Raw genomic sequence first — 14,044 nt, 5'->3', positions numbered from 1 at the left:
TGTGGTTAAGAACCCATAGGTTTACGCAATGTTATTTGTGAATGTTGTTTCATTATTTTTATTTGTGTGTATAATGTATTGTATGTTTGGTAACTGCTTGTTCATTTGGTACAGGCCAAGGGTGGAGTTAGCGAGCCCGATCTCATAAAAGTCATTTCTCGTGCCATGCCATTTATACGTCATAACTAGTTTTCGCGTGCATATGATAAGCACTTTTTGGCGTATAATAAGCACGAACTCCCCCCCTTCCCCCTAAACCTACCCAGGGGGTTTTCAGTGCACGCAAAAAAACATTTTTGGCTTATAAATGCCACGAGAAATGACAATCGTGGTATAGATACGCACTTTCATGAGACTGCGTTGAGTTATTAGCCCATATAAATAGGAAGCTATAGAGCTTATCAGGTCAGCCTTGGTTTGTGAAGGCCAAAGGAAATACCCTGTTGCAAATTGGACCAAAATGTGTAGCCGTTTATGCACGTTGTTGCAGTTTTGTTTTATTCAGTTTTTTTGTATTCCAGTATATGACCATGTACATATTTTTTTTCATTTTCATCATAATAAACCACATTTTGAGGATCCACTGAACCTCTTTCCAGCTTATTTAAAATGATCCTCTTAGACCACTGGGGCCATCCTTTACAGGGCCCATCTTGAATTTTAAGATAGTTCAAACTGGTCTAACACTTCTTCGTATCTGTACATAAATGTATTATTGATATAGATCTATACTTTGTTTGGTATCACACCACTTAACTATCAGAGATTATTTTTGTGTTATTCTACAATTAAACAGCAGAATAAGAACCTATAACTGGATTCTGTCTGGTTCTGGTTTCCATCCTCAGGGTAGATGGGCGTCAGTGGGCGGCCATTTTGTGATGTGAGCTGAGGAGAAGAGCATGTCCTGTGCTCCCTCATGGATCAGCTCAGATGTTTTCACTCCCTCTGCTATGCACCTGGGAGTGAGGGCCATGCGTATCTGTCGAGAAAGCGAAAGAGAGAGCGAGGAGGGGCGAGGGGTAAGGGGAGAGATAGATATATCCCCGTTCAAGCCTGTGACACATTAATTATTAACAAACTCCGAGTAAATGCGTAAACTCTCCCTCTCCTGTCCTCTCATCCCTCTCTCCTCCTCTGCTCGCCGTCTTGTCTTCAGTCATCCAGTTTCTTCAGCGCTCTGTTTCCAACAAACACCTTTCCCTCTTTTTCTCTTTCTCTCCTGCATACAGTCACCCTCTCTAAACCTGTTTTTTCAGTGAGTTTTCCCTCGGTTTTTTTTTTCTTCTTTTAGTGAAGTGTAGTGTGCTGCTCGTAAAACGAAGTGGAGCATGTCGATTGGTGGGGGGTGTAGAGGACGTGGGAGGGGGGGTGGTGATAGCGGTGTCAGGCACAAGGCCCCAGGAGAAAGATGGAAACTCAGAGAAAAAGAGAGAGAAACGGATGGCAGGAGATGGGCTCTGTGACTTGCTTCAGGTGTTGAGCTTAGAACAGGAAGCTGAGGCTCACAGGACAATTCAACACAAAACTGCTTCGCAACACTTTTTTACTTCCATATTGTGACAGAGTGATACAGAACAATCAGCGAAAGGGCTGGATATCATTTTATCCATTGCTAATTGTACTAGAATTGATTTATGTGGTTGGAGGGGATGGTTTTATATATATATATATATATTTTTTTTTTAAAAAGACATTGGTGTGGTCAGCCAAAATTAAACATTATTTGCAAAAAAAGTTAAAGTCCCTGTAAAGTCAATTCTACAAAAAAGTTCTAAACACATTGTAAATGTTACATATGTATTGCTAAAACATATTACAAAGTCTGTGAACTGTGAAGCACTGAAATGTGGAGTTAGACCGTTAAACAGTTTTTCACCATTGCAATTTTGGATTAATTGGGCGGGGCTAAAACAGGGCTCCGTGACGCACTGGAACCCATGAGCTGCTGGACACCCCCCTATTTGATGACGCACAGAGTCTGATCGACGATCTCCCGCCTCAGCTTTCATCCTCCCGTCTCCAAAAGCTAATCAGCTAATATCACCGTCAACAGCTTTCCCGTGAGTGGGCGTGGTTTCAGCACAGCCAGCGGACACGCCCCCAGCGTTTGAGAGCAGAGAATCTGCTAATTTTTTCATGATTTTGATTGCTTATTTTATGTACTTCCCGACTTTTTTTATCATTCAAATTTGGCTGGGTGGCTAATTACACATTTTTCTGTGGTGTGACAAACTCAGAACACATACTTCATTTTGACTTTACAGGGACTTTAAGGGAATGGCAGCTTTTCACTGAGGCCCTCAAAACCCCAAAATAATTTTTCAATATGTTGGGCCTTGATTTTGTCTGTCAGGAAGATTTTAGATTGTTGTTGTATGCAGGTTTGTTAATAAGTTGCATTAGGGACCACTTTTTCAGCAGCATTGGTTCTGAACGTATTTTTTTTCCTATTATTGGGTTAGTTAGTTCACCCAAAAAATGAAAATTCTGTCAGTAATTACTCACCCTCATGTTGAGCGGTCTCACTCCTCCATAGACTTCTATTGTAATTGAAAACCTGCCGGCCCAGAAACTTAGTAAAAACATTACTGAAATAGTCGAAGTGACTACAGTGGCTCGGCTTTAAGTTGACAAATATTTTTTGTGCGGAAAAAAAAATTTAGAGTAAAGATCTGGCAACCACAGCTGCCGTTTTTTTTACCGTGAAAATTACGTTTTTATTTTTAACATTACTGCGTCAGAATGTAGGCTCACTATTGGCCAGCATCACACTCATGACCAGCGTCAGGCCAGTAGTGAGCCTACAACCATAGACTGTAAAAAAATATGGACGAAGTATCCGTGACGTCACCCATAGGTTTCTGAAGAGCGTTTTTTAACCCTAATGTGGGCGGGGCCAGCCGTCGCCATCTTGGCACTTCTGGTCACTTCCAGATAAAATAAAATGGGCAAAGGGATAAGTTTAATTATATCAAGTGCAGCGAGAAAAGGCTATAAATCTCCACCTCCAGCATCCTCACACACAATATAGCTACTAGCCGAGACTCTTCTTTATTTGTACAGACGTGACGTAATGACGCAAAGACATGTTTAAATCTCCTGCTGAAATCCACCAGTACCACTGAAATTAAAAACATTATTGCAAGCTTACCGCTTTGAATCGAGCTACGGCAAGCAGAGAGTTTTGAACACTGACTGGTTATGTATTTTCTCAAAAATGTATTATGGATCATTTTAACCCCCAAAAAAGCTACAGACTGCAGCTTTAAAAAGTAACATTCCACTCATTTTCTAAACCCAAAAGCCAACACACACATACACTCACGCAGACTTCAGCCCTCGATTATCTTCTACCACGCTGCAACCTCTCCCTACTTTGCTTTACTGTCATGAATGTAGTCTCCATGGACACGATCTCCATGGGCATGGTCTCTACGGACAAAAATCTCAACACACTACTTTGTGTATGTAGGATTGTGAATTTTCAGGTGTGTGTGTGTAAAGTGCTATCTCCAGACTAACAATGTAGCTTTCATCAACGCGCCCTTGAGTGGGCCACTTTCACACGAGCAGGCTTTTACAGGACACAGACTCCCGGCAGATGGAAAAACCCGATGCCGGGACAGGAAGTCCATGAGCTGCAGTGGTGAGGTCATCCCTTCACTCCCGGACTGGGACGACGGCTAGAGACAGATCAGCGACCACAGAGTTGAAGGACACAGGCACACCCTTCAGATGTAAATGTGTGTGTGAGAGAAAAAAAAAAACAAGCCTCGGCGGTCTTCATGCCATCACCTGGACAGCACGGATGGAAAGCAAGCACAAACCATTTGTTTTTCATTTGCGCGAAAACTATTTTTGCTCTCCGACACACACCCACTCAGAAACACGCACACACACGCCGTTGACACACATCGAGAGGACAGCTGCACTGAGCGTGGAACAGAGGACAGTGTCTCTGGCCCTTCGGTCTACCTCACCATGGCAACACTTCCTCCTGCGCAGACGTTGCAGTTGGACCACATACACACCAACTAACGTAGTTTAAAGCCACTTAACTGGCCTATTTTCAGAACCTTTGCGACATAAAACTAATGTCATAATCTTAGCAATTGTATAACCCTCTAAAGGAGAGCTTGAGAGCTTGTTTATTGCCTTGTGAAATTCTTATTCATATACCACCACATCAATTCAAGTACCACTTTCATGTTTTTGTCACAATGACTTGCATTCAAAAATAACCAACACAGAATGAGACAAAGCACAGAGGTCAGAGTTCACTACTTTTAACGTCACGCAGAATTTTATAAATATGGTGCTGCTGAAAATGCAGTGATATGCAATGCAATGGCCAAACTATCAGCGGATGAACCAAAAACGCTACCTGTTTGAATGTATACTTCCAGATAAACTTAATAGCAAAATGGGTTGCTTTGGACTTTCAGCATATACTGATGTGCTATTCATTGTATTATTTAATCTGCATTTTACCAGTGTAATCCTGAGTGAGTGTGACTTTCACATTTTCACACACCTGCATGTTTATTTTATAAATTGATTCTGCGTGTGCAGACACCAGGGAGCAGTGTGTGCGAGTTTCACACATATTAGAGAGAGAGAGAGAGAGAGAGAGAGAGAGGCTGGAGTGTGGAAGTGGGTCATCTGTAACAGAACAAGTTTCTCACATGAGTCCAGCCTTCATATCCTCTCTTCACCTCCAGATGTTTCTCCTCTGTCTTTCGGTTTCTGTCCCCTTACCTTTGGTACTTGTAGTTCCTGAATGAAATTCAAACATTTGGTGACTCCATTAGCAACAATTAGCATTACAATATTTTGAACACAGAAATCATTCAAAAGTGGTGTGGTTAGAGGAACTGACCATTGTGATAGTTGTGATAGCAGAAGTCACTTTTAAACCAAGAAACCTTATGTTGATCAACGTGGTGAATTTGATAGACCAACTTGAACCCAATGCGAAATTTGTGTGGGGAAATATTTCAGCCTCATGCGAAATTCCAAATTTTGGAATGTTTAAATGTTTAACCCTTATGCTGCATTAGGGACATTTTTGGTCTTTTGCAGTTTAATTTCTTTGACCATTTGACCATGTTTTAATGCAAATGGTATGAAATTTGGCAAAATTGTGATTTTTTGGATACATGTAAAAAATGTGATCCCATTTTGCAAAATATGTATAACACACACTGTGTAGATCAAATAGTAACACTCAGCACCATAAAAACCAAAAATGGCCCATTGAAACCCATTAAAACGTTGTTTAAATCTGAGGCTGTCAGTAATACATGAAACATGATTTTTGCACAAACATCCTTTCATTTTGAAGCAAAAGCATTATATTTGCATTATATAGTGTATTCCACCAGATGACGTCACTACATATTTATTCCCTATGGGTGGAAATGCACCTTATTTTAGGCAATAGGCAATGTTTAATAGGTGGCCATTTTTGGTCTCTAACGCGCTAAGTGGGATTTTTTGCAAAGTGGGACTGTGATAATCCAAATCTAAAGTTTTCTCTTTGCATTTAGATTATTGAAAATAATTGAATTTTTGTGTTTTTTCCTCTTATACAAATCGATGGTTTCGCAAACAAAACTGGTAATTAAAGGGTTAAAATCCTGAAATTGAATACATTTTTGGTAGTTATGATGAGGACTGATGCTGGTTAAAAGATTTGACTTGGTAAAAGTGGAAAATAATAATAATATATAATATTTTAGGCAATGTTTAATATGTGGCCATTTTTGGTCCTTAATGCACTCAACGGTGTTAAAAATCTAATGCAGCACAAGGGTTAAATATTGCACATCAAAACAGAACAAAAATTTTCCATCTTAAAAATATATCTAAATGATGCCATATGCTCTCATTGACAAATGCGTTCATGACATCAAGGCTATATTATTGCAATGCTCTACTGGGTGGTTGCCCTGCACGCTTAATAAACAAACTTCAGCGAGTTCAAAACGCAGCCACTCGAGTTCTTACCAGAACCAGGAAGTATGACCATATTAGCCCGGGTCTGTGAACCCTGCATTGGCTGCCTATTAAACATCGTATACATTTGAAAATATTGCTGATTACTTACAATACACTAAATGGTTTAGCTCCGCAGTACATGAGCGAGCTCTTTACGCATTATAGTCCTTCAGATCTATTGCGATCTCAAAACTTCGGCCAGTTGATAATACCTAGAACATCGAAATGGACTGCAGGCAGCAGATCCTTTTCCTATTTAGCATCAAAACTCTGGAACAATCTTCCTAACATTGTCCGGGAAGCAGACACAATCTGTCAGTTCAAATCTAGACTAAAAACACATCTCATCTCTTTTGATTTTTAGTACTGGCTCAGATCAGTTAAAGACCATACTTTAAATGAAATGCAGGAGCTCAAAGAGTTAAACTGATAAATGAATAAATAATAGGCTACAATATTAAATGAATGTCATCAAGGATATAGTTTTGCATTATATCCTTTTATTCAAAGATGTGAGAAATTTGTACTCAATATTCCTGGGTTTAAAATTTGATCCATTGCTGATATTGAGGTTTTGCATGTGCTTAAAAAAAACTTGAATGAGAACTTGAATGGAAGTTTTGAGCTTATCATAAAAAGAATATTTTTTGACGTTGATTGGCAACTTTTATTTACCCTTAAAAGATTGAGATTGAAGTCTAAATGTATTTAGAAGTGATATCTTCTTTGCAAAGAACTACTTGCAGGTTTATACTGTATACAGTATCAAAATACCAAAGTACTACGATCTTGTATAGCCTTTAAACTGACTTTAACAGTATGTGTAATACCAGAAAGTGAAGGTCAACTTAAATGTCCGAGCTCCACGAGAAAGCATGTAATAGTAAATTATAAAAAGAACAAACAGTGGCAGTGTTTGCTAGCATCCTGATAGCATGTAATTATTCCAGCAGGTATGAAGAAAACAGTTAATGTTATCTGCCTCATTGCACTTTCAAGTGTTTTTTAAACTGTCCCTACCGTACACAAGCAGAGATGAAGGGAGAAGCATCTACACCTCGCGCACACACACACAAACAGGGTCTCTCCCCCTGCCCACTTCCTCTGCAGCCCATGGTGTTTCCGTTGGGGTGAGAGAGTGCCAGCGCCATCCCCCCCGCTCCCCAGTGGGGTCCTGCCTCCTGGCATCTGTCAGGGCAGCTGTCTCTCTGCTCACACCGCGCCCGTCCTCCACGCAGCACTGCACGCTACAGACGCACACACACAGGTTTACCCAGAGCAGTGATTATACCGCACACAAGCACAGGCTAACACACACAGTTTACTTTAGGCAGACATACACTCACAAATAAACTCAGCCATGCTCGGAACGATGCGGGTGACATCTGCAAAACTGACATAGAAATTAATTTACATAAATAGTACAATACGTGACAGTTCTGCAGGACCATGTGACAGGTGAAACCAATATAAACGCGACAGCTTTAACCGCTGATTTGGTTGGAAATAATGACACGCAGGTGAAAACACACAGTGGTGGCTGATTGTAATCTTTTAGCACACACACACACACACACACACACACACACACACACACACACACACACATACACGAAGACAGCTAAGAATCACATCATGATGGGAAGCTAAAACAGCCAAACAATCAGTCGAAACCTGAACATTTTCAGCAAAAAGAGCTGTTGTTAGTGAGTGTGTGTGTGTGTGTGTATCCAGGTGTGCAAGCACCACAGGAGGTACAAATGAGAGAATGTGAGGTTCGCAGGTGTTAGCGAACACTCCGTCAAGCCCTGTGAACACACACACACATGTAAATGAGAATAAAGCACAATAACTAAACATAAAAAGCTTTATAGTACTTAAAAAAAGTTAGCTACATCAAAACTCATTTAATGAAGTTTCTTGGTCACTTCCATGAACACACACATACACACACACACCTCCTGTTAATAGGGAGGGGGCAGCCAGCATGGATGCGGCCCTGATTAATTGGGTGCGACACAGGGAAGTGGGTCTGGAAACTACCTGGCAATTTCCTGCAACCCCCCCCCCCCCTCTCTTCTCTCTCACCCACTGTCCATCTCTCTCTCTCTCTCTCTCTCTCCGGAGTGAAGAGAGTGGGCAGGTGGGCTGCTGGGAGGAGTGGCGGCAGCTCTGCGTTGATATTCCACTGGCGTCCAGCTTGCCCGTCGCCCTACATAGCAGGCGCTCCCTCTGGCAATGCCTGGCTTGGCTCTAGGCTCTAGGCTCAGAGCTCCGCACACACGACACACATACCGCTTAGAAATGCACATGAAGAAATATGCTAACCTTCAGACGCACTCATTCGCATGCACACTACAAAGACAAAACAGCCCAGCGCTGACCAGAGCCGGCCAAAGACGGAGATATTTCATTGTGCCGTGAATGCTGCAGTGGCTGTGAGCTCCGGCTGGCACCTCTCTTCTTGCTCTGGCCAGTGTGCTAGAAAGATAGAGAGAGAGAGAGAGAGAGCATACCATCATGTCTATACCGCAAGCAAACAGCGCATCCAAAGTAGATCGCTCCCATTATAATCAACAAAGCTGTTGCGTGCTAGCAGGGTAGCTTGGTTGATTATAATGGGAGCTATCTAGTTTGGTCGCGTAGCTTTCAACAGAGGCAAGGGAGAGAGAAACGAAACAGAGGAAGGGGAGATGAGAGATATATTTTCCCTTTTAGGAACACTGTAACTGTGTGTGAATTACCCTACGGAACAGGACGGAGGCTGCCTTAATGAAAGCACAGGAAGAGGGCAGCAGCTGGTGGCGTGTGTTTGAGCCGCGAGGATAAGACCCTCGCGCAGGGCTCGCCAGGGTCTTTCTGCAGAACCACTAGCACACACACACACACAGGCACACACCCGGAGAGACTGAGCTTCTTTGTCCGATTTGCTGCCGCCCATGCTGGAAAAGGGCCCGGGCCGCAGGGGCCTGCCTGCCCAGGAGCCAACAGCACTGCCTCAGCCACAACTACAGCCGAGCACAAATCCAGCCCAGATCAGACCTCGCTCTCTGCTCCACAGCTTGAAATGACAACAACAACAACCACAAAACAAGAGAAGAACAATGTCAGTGGAGGGAAACTGAGAGGTTTAGCGTATCTGTAAGCTAAATCTGCGTACTGGCGTAGGTAGGTGTCACTATTCGATGAGGTAAAATAACGGCAAACTGACCGAATCTCAACATCACCACTAAGACGAGAGCAGATATAAGTTCACAGGGATGTTACGGACAGATGTGGGGCAGTTTGGTTCCCTGCAGCCCACAGCTGGAGAGAAATCTTTCAAGTTTTCAGCCATCTAGGTCTGCCTCGCAACATAACAGCATAAAATGCTTGAGAATCCAGAGAGGGGTTGACATGTCACAGCATGTGTGTGCGGCGTACTCGTATCTGTCTGTATCTGCACACATATGTGCCGCATGTGAGCAGCGTGGAGATAACGGTGAGATGAAGGAGAGGAGGGTGAAGAAGAGAGGGAGGATTTGGGGGATGGGGGCTGGAGCAGGTCTTAGGGGCACCAGGCAGGCGTAGATCCAATTACTGCCCCCCCCACACTGAGTCCTTTGTGTGTGTGTCCCTACTGATAAATGAAGCTCTGAGGCTCAGCTGGGCTCACGCTCAACAGCTATATACCAGCATGCATTGCTGCTTCTGCAAAAGGATCGGCATTGCAGTACGAGCCCAGTCTATATGTGTGCGCACGTGTGTACTCTTGGTGTCGTTGGATTCATTCTTGAGAAGTAACAACACAGGTTTTGTACAGAGAGCCATGAAGGACTTGAGACCTTGATAACATCGAAAAGTCACCCCAACTAATAACAAAGTCCCTTTAAAGGGTTAGTTCACCCAAAAATGAAAATTAAGTCATTAATTACTCACCCCCATGCTGTACCAACCCCGTAAGACCTTCGTTCATCTTCGGAACACAAATAAAGATATTTTTGATTGAATCTGAGGGCTGGATCACTCTTCCATAGACAGCCTGAGGGACTGCCTCTTGACGGCCCAGAAAGTCATTAAAAGAAAAGGTTTAAATATTCCATGTGCCTACAGTGGCTCAACTATAACTTTATCAAGCGACGAGACTACTTTTTGTGCGAAAAAAAAAACGTAAATAACGACTTTATTCGACTTTCCATTACTTCCTTATGGGCGCATGCGCGAGAACTGAGACGAGACCGTTCTTCTTCGACTACTTTTTGTTACCGGCTGCTCACCGCTTAGGAGTTTTACCGCCCCCTACCGTATAAGATGACGTACTGATATAGCCGGAGGCGCAAAACGTTCTGTTTACAAGCAGTACGTCATCTTATACGGTAGGGGGCGGTAAAACTCCTAAGCGGTGAGCAGCCGGTAACAAAAAGTAGTCGAAGAAGAACGGTCTCGTCTCAGTTCTCGCGCATGCGCCCATAAGGAAGTAATGGAAAGTCGAATAAAGTCGTTATTTACGTTTTTTTTTCGCACAAAAAGTAGTCTCGTCGCTTGATAAAGTTATAGTTGAGCCACTGTAGGCACATGGAATATTTAAACCTTTTCTTTTAATGACTTTCTGGGCCGTCAAGAGGCAGTCCCTCAGGCTGTCTATGTAGGACTGATCCAGCCCTCAGATTCAATCAAAAATATCTTTATTTGTGTTCCGAAGATGAACGAAGGTCTTACGGGGTTGGTACAGCATGGGGGTGAGTAATTAATGACTTAATTTTCATTTTTGGGTGAACTAACCCTTTAAGACAAGTCATTTCACTCGGCGACCATCTTTGAAAAGCCTTTTGGGCGTGCAAATGCAGCTCCTATCTTTTTGAATGGGGAAACTGTTCGCCAAACTTTCGATTAATTCATATTTGAAATCACCAAAGAAATCAGACAACAAGTGTCTCATGACAGAGAATGAAAATTTTCAACCAGGATCGAGGTTAATTCGCATGCGCAGTGGAAGTGCATGTCTGATAGAACCTGAGCTTCTAACAGCAGCTTCAGCGACTCGATTGCTTTACCAATCGGCGATTGGCTCCTATTTAGAAGGCGGGAGTTATTCCTCCATATTGAGCATTGCACTTTTCCCTACTCAAAGCAATACAAGTGACGAGTCTTGTGTAATTCTATAGTCTTCACTAATAATAGGAATCTGTTAGGTAGGTTGCATTTGGGCTTTAAAACATCTTCAAGTCTCTAGGGCATGTCAGCAATAACAAACTTGGAACTATTGAGAATGAGAATGTGACGTCACGCGTGTCACTCCGAGTTGCATTGTGGGAAGGATACGCAATCCGTTGTCATGGTTACTTCGACCGTGAGACTGAGAAAAATAGTGACAGAGAAAGAGAGCAGCTTGATATTTGTTTGCAGTTTTGAGATAATGCACAGTGTCTTGGAAGCAAAGTGAAAGGGGCTCTATTGGGAGAGACTAAATAACAACACCAAGCAACGTTAGTTAGAGAAACTACAAGAACCCGTACAACCTGCTACAGAATTGACGAAAGACCCAAAACACAACCACATTTCACATACCCTGACATAGTCAATTACCTGGTTTATGGTATCAGTGCCTACCGTTACGGGCCTAGACATTACAATGCAAGAGTTAAGAAGCTTAAAGTCATTACAAGCTTATGAACAATTCTGCTGCGGCTGAGTGCAAGACTTAGAAACCCCCAAACCTGTAACCTTAAACTGCGAGAGGTCAGTCATACTTGATGTTTTAGGCCTCATTCATAAGTGGAAATAAATCTGATGTGAATCAGATACAGTATGTGCATTTGCTCCTTAAAAAAGTGTATTTTTAAAACATTTCCCGGTAAAGATATATCTATAACAAATGAAACAACTCTAGTTGAATAACAGAGTATTAATTTCGTTCGTTTGTGTTGAATAAAAGGCGAACTTTGCTGAAATGTTTCAATTTTGAAATCATGTTTTGCTCGCTGTTATTGCTGTCAGTTTTTCTAAATAATGCTGGCTAGCATTGCTATTTAATTTCTCCCGATATAGAACCCCTATCATTTCTCTCCCTTCTTCTCCACATCTTACAAAGAAACTGCAGCGTATCGCTAAAATGTAAAATGTAAACAAATACTGTCTCTCTTTCGCTATTTCTGGAATGTTTAGTCGTGCCTCTGTGAAGTTCTGAAGGCGTTGCCCCTGGCAACCGATAGCGTCTCCTACCATCATGGCCGACCGGCTCAGACCCCGCCCAAATCGGCACGTGACTCCTCACTCTCAATAGTGGTAAATACCACTAAAAACTCTTTAGTGGTAAATTGTGATAATGAGCAATTTGTTTATGCATACACATGTCTCACTGTGCAGTGTGCACTTTATTGTGACTGAACTTCTCTGATGTATAATAATGAGTTGTGGCATGTTGTCACCCTTTCAACCGGTTTAGTTTTTAATCAGTCACCAATGTGACACACACTTGTCCTCAGTATGATGCCCATTGACGCATAGTCTTTTGTACCCTTGACTCCTCACCGGCACACAACTCTTGCTGGCCAGTGGCGTCTCTTAGCAGTGGCGTCCCACTGGCGACGCCAACCCCCTGAGAGCCCCAAGTCTCCCTCAAAGTAAGAACCGCAATCTCCTGGCAACAGTGCAAGCCTTTTACATCGAACACCTTCGGTCTCCTGGCAACCGTCTTCATAGTCTTGGTCACAAGCAGTGGAGCCTGCGCTACAAGATGTGTGGCCACAGATGCTGATGGCGCCCCCTTGAGATCGGGGGTGTCATCACAGGTGTGGCGGTAAGAGGAATGACAACACTGAGAAGGAAGAGTTGTGGTCTGAGTTGTTTCCAACCAAAAGAGTGGAGGCCAATCATACAATCATACTCCACCTCCTACCCTGCCAGGCGTCATCCTCCACTAACCCCACGGAAGTCTGTCTCCTAGCAACGCTGACTGCGTGCACTCCAGGAGGGATCCGGAAGTCCACATGCTCAAGCGGTGCCGTTCTTGGAGAGCATGTCAAAGCACCCCCTCCAAATCTTTCTTTTCTCTCTCTCTCTCTCTCTCTCTCTCCCTTTCCCTCTCTTTGGTCTACTCCAACTGGCTCCCACGCACAGATTTGGAACGGCTCCTGCACGCAGTGCCTGGGATGAAAATAACAAGGCCACAAAAATCTTCCGCTTTAAAGAGTTTCTCTCTTTCCGCCACCTATCATTTCTCTGTTTTGAGTAATGGGCTTATGACCTCAGACAGCCCAGGACAGTTATGAGGTGCAAAAAACAGGTAAATCTGAATAACTCTAGATTGTATTGGTATTGATTTCCCCAAGCACTCGCAATCTCTCCTTCCTCTCCTGAACCAAGCCCTATTTAAATTGACTGCAACTAGTGAGAAGTCCACACTGAGAAGGTTAGATGTTTCGCTTATTTGGAACAATTTCTGTGGTAAATATTTATGGCCTTGCTTTTGCCAACAGCCTTAAAGTTGGATTGGGTATCAGTTGGTTTGGGTATCAGTGAGAACTAACAAAAACAACTCCAATTGAGCACTACCGGCTTGCTCTCCAGAGCCTAGACCAGCTCATTAAGGTTGGCATCACACTTCTCAACATTTCCGTAAGTCTGCTGGAGCCCCCATCTTCCCCACCCGCTCTCTCCCCCCAGAATTCCCACAGCAGATCTCCAGCCTCTCCTCAGGACTCAAGAGAATTCGGTTTTCTCACTAGTCTGTGGCGTTCAGTCGGTGAGCAGCTCCAGCCCACCTTCTGCACATCAGAAAACCTCTGTGAAATCCTAATCCCCAGAGCAGGGTGAAACACAGGCCTGGCTTGCCTGACCTCTTCGGTTGCCATGGATACAGCACACTATAAATAAAACAGAGTTTTTTTTTTAAAGCAGTTTGGCAGTGCTGTGCAGACTTGTGGGGTTCACTCTACTGCACCCCCCACCCTGTTTCCCACCTCTACTGTTAAAATTCAAAACTACTATCACTTGGAGTTTTTGGTTATTCTTGCTTAATATGTGTTGAGTCCAAACCTGAGGAAAAGCAAAACTGACAGAG

General features: G+C 43.1%; 1 long non-coding RNA gene across 1 annotated transcript; it reads right to left on the bottom strand.

The window, feature by feature from the left end:
- Window positions 1-3,712: 3,712 nt before the first annotated feature.
- On the bottom strand, window positions 3,713-7,532 carry LOC148970825 (uncharacterized). The gene is made up of 3 exons (XR_016147781.1): window positions 7,350-7,532; window positions 7,024-7,250; window positions 3,713-4,779 (listed from the first exon to the last, which is right to left on the bottom strand). It is a non-coding gene; the product is annotated as an uncharacterized LOC148970825 (long non-coding RNA).
- Between the last annotated feature and the right edge of the window lie 6,512 nt (window positions 7,533-14,044).

Source organism: Pimephales promelas, chromosome 19, assembly GCF_988280905.1.
Source record: "Pimephales promelas chromosome 19, fPimPro1.hap1.1, whole genome shotgun sequence".
Taxonomy (NCBI): domain Eukaryota; kingdom Metazoa; phylum Chordata; class Actinopteri; order Cypriniformes; family Leuciscidae; genus Pimephales; species Pimephales promelas.
The sequence above is the reverse complement of the archived record's forward strand: the minus strand, read 5'-3'. Positions and strand labels throughout refer to the sequence as shown.